At 45.0% G+C, this 5,000-nt stretch overlaps 2 protein-coding genes across 4 annotated transcripts in view; one reads left to right on the forward strand and one right to left on the reverse strand.

The window, feature by feature from the left end:
- Positions 1 to 270, forward strand: part of fkbp10b (FKBP prolyl isomerase 10b) — a 25,905-nt gene extending 25,635 nt beyond the window's left edge. For all 3 annotated transcript variants that reach the window (XM_062531321.1, XM_062531325.1, XM_062531324.1), the window contains one exon: positions 1 to 270. This exon is cut by the window's left edge and continues 442 nt beyond it. The gene's annotated coding sequence lies outside the window, so the exon portion shown is untranslated.
- Positions 271 to 4,938: 4,668 nt separating this feature from the next.
- Positions 4,939 to 5,000, reverse strand: part of LOC134076017 (7-methylguanosine phosphate-specific 5'-nucleotidase-like) — a 14,384-nt gene continuing 14,322 nt past the window's right edge. Inside the window, exon 10 of the mRNA XM_062531032.1 lies at positions 4,939 to 5,000. This exon is cut by the window's right edge and continues 430 nt beyond it. The gene's annotated coding sequence lies outside the window, so the exon portion shown is untranslated.

Consider the following 5,000-nt stretch of genomic DNA (forward strand, 5'->3'; position numbering starts at 1 on the left):
AACTCGCAGGATAGCTGCTTGTGGTTTGTTCAAAATGTTTCACGTCATGGCTTTGACGCTTTCGGCGCCAAACTGGGTTGAGCGTCGGGCTATGAGCTTCACCAGCGACGTTGACGCTTTTGACGGTTTTGGTCTGAACGCACAGTAACACTAACACACACATACACAGACATGCACACTCACACTATGACACATACACATTTTAAGACACACTATTACACACATCCACACGCACAGGCGAACTGTAATAAACTCAGGGACGAACTGTTACTCTGGTTTTGTTGTTTGGTTAAACCCCACTTACACCACACACACTAAACCTGGATGGATGGATATATTTGTGTTCAACACTCCAGGCTGGATGGATATATTTGTGCTACACTCCTGGTCAAATGGATATATTTGTGTGCAATGGAGTGTTAATCCTGGGAGATATTCCAAAAATCTGGTGTGTTAAAAACCTGAGTTCGCCAGAGATGTCGGAAACTCTGGCCACTCCCATCCAGGAAGAGAGTTCCCATTGGGTCAGTTACTGCAGTGCACTGTGCTGCACTAACTGAGTCTGTGAGGCTACGCTGCTCAACTGTTTCAAACCCGGAGTTGACTTTGTGAGGCTAAGCTAAACCCAGAGTTGACTTTGTGAGGTTAAGCTGCTAAACCCAGAGTTGACTTTGTGAGGCTAAGCTAAACCCAAACCCAGAGTTGACTTTGTGAGGCTAAGCTAAACCCAGAGTTGACTTTGTGAGGCTAAGCTGCTAAACCCAGAGTTGACTTTGTGAGGCTAAGCTAAACCCAGAGTTGACTTTGTGAGGCTAAGCTGCTAAACCCAGAGTTGACTTTGTGAGGCTAAGCTAAACCCAGAGTTGACTTTGTGAGGCTAAGCTGCTAAACCCAGAGTTGACTTTGTGAGGCTAAGCTAAACCCAAACCCAGAGTTGACTTTGTGAGGCTAAGCTGCTAAACCCAGAGTTGACTCTGTGAGGCTAAGCTGCTAAACCCAGAGTTGACTTTGTGAGGCTAAGCTAAACCCAGAGTTGACTTTGTGAGGCTAAGCTAAACCCAGAGTTGACTTTGTGAGGCTAAGCTGCTAAACCCAAAGTTGACTTTGTGAGGCTAAGCTGCTAAACCCAGAGTTGACTTTGTGAGGCTAAGCTGCTAAATCCAGAGTTTCTTCGTATCTCCTCCCTCCTGCTGGGCAGCTATCGGATGTGGGGTGTGTTTTCCTCGTCGTCCTTCCAATGCAAAGCAGAATTTATCTGCACGTCTTGCGACAAGGCTGGAGCTGTTCCCCTCTTCTGTAATGTGTGTGAAGACTGTTGCTGTGGGGTTGCTGCCCTCTTCTGTGTGATTATGACCAAAAATGGATGGCTCTGGGTTTAAGCCTGACAAAATAAAACTATTTAATAAAAGTTTGCCACGTAGAGATTGTTTCTTTCTAACCAGGAAGTATCGAACGAAACACGAAATATTACGTTTTCAATTGCTAACATGAAAAACTACAAGCTAACAGGGAGTGTTCAAATGCTAATGTGAAATACTACAAGCTAACAGGAAGTGTTCAAATGCTAACATCAAAAACGACATGCTAACAGGAAGTGTTCAAATGCTAATATGAAATACTACAAGCTAACAGGAAGTACTACACATTCTACAAATGCTAATATGAAATACTACAAGCTAACAGGAAGTGTTCAAATGCTAACATCAAAAACGACATGTTAACAGGAAGTGTTCAAATGCTAACATGAAATACTACAAGCTAACATTAAGTGTTCAAATGCTAACGTCAAAAACTACATGGTAACAGGAAGTGTTCAAATGCTAACATGAAAAACTACAAGCTAACAGGTTCCTTCTCCACTCTATTCAGGAACTTGGAAGTGCAAGAATACCGTTACGCAAATAACTACACAATTAAACGACTAAAAAATATAGCTTCCCCAGTCAGACAAACATACACACATCTACCCTCGCCCAACCACAATGTCCATAGTGCGCGCACACACACACAAAATATTTCCAAGCAACTAAACGCTTAATACAGTGAATCATAGTCTGAAGTCACAAAATGAAAACGAGCACATAACATTTCATGAATTATTTTATTATGTAGAATTACATTTCCAGTTCAATGCAGCATCGGACAGAAATCTAAAAATGCAAACACTGAGGCGTCGGGGAGTGAGGCATACTAACGTTCGACACGCACAGCTAACTAGCTGGCATCCGTTACAATAATTCCCCTAAACCTCAATCCCGATCCGGGTCACGGCACCAATGTAACCTGCGTTGTGTGGAACCACCGCAGTCCAGCCCTGCACACGCCCGGACTCGAACCCGCGAAACAGGAGCAACTCGGATCGGGAGTCGAGCGCGCTAACAATCCAGCTAAAGGCCCAGGCTGCTAACTTTCATGCCAGCAGCGCTCTTGAGGCGTCGGGGAGTGAGGTTTACTAACGTTCGACACGCACAGCTAAATAGCTAACTAGCCGGCACACTGGCAACGGCAGATTTACTACAGAGCTGCTAACTCCACGCTGAATCCAACGCCATCACTTTGTACCTGAGTGTGTGCGTGTGTGTCTGGTGCACAGTGTGTGTGGTGCGTAGTGTATGTGTGGTGTGCAGTGTGTGTGTGTGGTGAGTAGTGTGTGTGTGGATGTTTGGTGCTAAGTGTGTGTGATTGTGCTGTCCTCTGCTCTTCTTCATGTGCGTATCAGAAGCAAAGTGTCTCAGTTGAGTTATACTGTATTGGCCTGTAGTGTCTCAGTTGTTGCAGATTTTAGTCTGGTTCCTTAGTGACCGTTGCTATGTAGTTGAGGTTTTCTGTTCTGATTTGAAGCAGTTTTAACTTTTAAAAATTCAAATAGGTTTTTCCCATTCTCACTGCCAGCAGTAAACTGCAACAGTCAGATATTGTACATTTCAAGATGGTTAAATGTTTAGTTTACCTTAAAACCGTTTCCGAGGTAGGGACCATAGTTAGAATGCAATGTAGGCTACAATCCGGAAGCATCAGGAAGGGAATCTGAGGAATGAACTACCTGATTGGCTGTTAAATGGTGTGAAAATGAATAAACTACCTGATTGGCTGTTGAACTGTTTGAAAAGGAATAAACTACCAGCCTGGCTACCGCCTACCACTTCTCAAATGAGACGTGGTCTGGCAACCACACGTTCATTTTCTCGTATTTGAAAAAAATGCCCAAATCCGTTCATTGGGCGCCACGGATGTCTATCAAAAGCATCTGTGCATAGCTCATCATGGGGTGCCTCTCATGCAGCGTTTACTGATCTACATAAAGAAAAGAAAGATAGAAGAAGGGATAGACTATCCCTTGTTGCCGCCCCATCATTCTTTATGTAGATCAGTGAGGATCGAGGCCCGAGGAGCGAGGGAGGACGTATAAACGCTGCATGAGAGGCACCTCTTGTCTTGCTTTCCCCCGTTCTGTGATTGTGATTGGTCCCCTATCTCAGGCAAAAATCAGGGCGGTAGTTTCCAGACTGCCTTAGCAGCGTGAATGAAATCACCGCGCAAGGTCGGGTGGGAACACCCAGGCTAATATACTTAGCCTGGTCCTGACCATCCCATAATACTACCATTTCATTTCGTATTATGGTCTGGAATTTCTTTGCTCTGAAGCGCTTGCAGGAAGCGGGAAGTAACGCCCAGTTCTGGTTTGAATTGATTGGACAGCTCTCACCCAATCGGCGATAGTTACTCATAACAACATAGCGCAGGCGTTTAACGTCATCGTCACGAGCGCCCTCCCCCTTTCGCCCCCACCAACCCGTCTCTTCGTTTATTGGCTGCTTTCTGGAGGGGGGGGCGTTCTGTTACAATTCTACCGAGCAGAATGCTCCACAGAGGAGCACGGCCAGACTCGTAGTGGAGGCAATCCTTGGCCGGAAGTACGTGGATGGCTCGCGAGGCTATAATATACTACCTGATTGGCTGTTAGCTGTAGGAAGAGGCATCCCAGTAGTGGTGTCTGTTGAAAATAGTCTTGCTGCGTATTTGAAGTGAAGTAGCATGTTGGTCCGTTTCTGGAAGCTGTCGCTGCACAGCAAGTGTTGGTGTTCGGGTTAGCGAGTGTAAAAAGCATTATGAACAATAGATGGAATGTCTTGCTGATGGAAAAGGACTTATATCGCTGTAACGTCGTTTTTTTTCCCGATTATATTTAAATCGATATAAATGTGATGGAATAGGGCTGGAGCGATGTAAGTTACTGTGACGCCCTGCTCAGAATGTTCACAAAGTTAGCGCGAAAATCTGAATTATGTCTCACACACACCAAGACGTTCACCTCACAATGGTGTTCCATTTGCTAGCTTTGATACATTCGGTAGAAGTCTTCCATTCGCTACAGCTGTTGATGGAACACCATCCAGCGCAGTAGAAAAACCTGCATTAACAGAGACATTATGCACCATTTTAATTGGCTAGAATCTCTCTGTCTCTGTCGATGTCTCTGTAGAACGCAAATGGGTACGGTGAGGAAGCAGGTCAGATGCTCTTCCTTGAGCCATGAACACACAACATCCAACTTACATACACTAACCTCGGGAGTCAAACACACACCTTTAAATGCACACACTAACCTCAGAGTCAAGCACACACCTTTAAACATACACACTAACCCCTGAAACATAACCAGGGACTTATCACCCTAGACCCTGAGCCACTAGGCCCTGAACCTACAACTACCCAATAACCCAACTCTAACCTACCCTACCAAATAACTCAACCCTACCCAATAACCCAACTCTAACCTACCCTACCAAATAACCCAACCCTACCCAATAACCCAACTCTAACCTACCCTACCAATAACCCAACTCTACCCAATAATCCAACTCTGACCTACCCTACCAAATAACCCAACTCTAACCTACCCTACCAAATAACTCAACTCTAACCCAATAACCCAACCCTAACCTACCCTACCAAATAACTCAACCCTACCCAACACTAAGCTAACTTTATCCTACCCC

This window comes from Sardina pilchardus, chromosome 3, assembly GCF_963854185.1.
Source record: "Sardina pilchardus chromosome 3, fSarPil1.1, whole genome shotgun sequence".
Classification (NCBI taxonomy): domain Eukaryota; kingdom Metazoa; phylum Chordata; class Actinopteri; order Clupeiformes; family Clupeidae; genus Sardina; species Sardina pilchardus.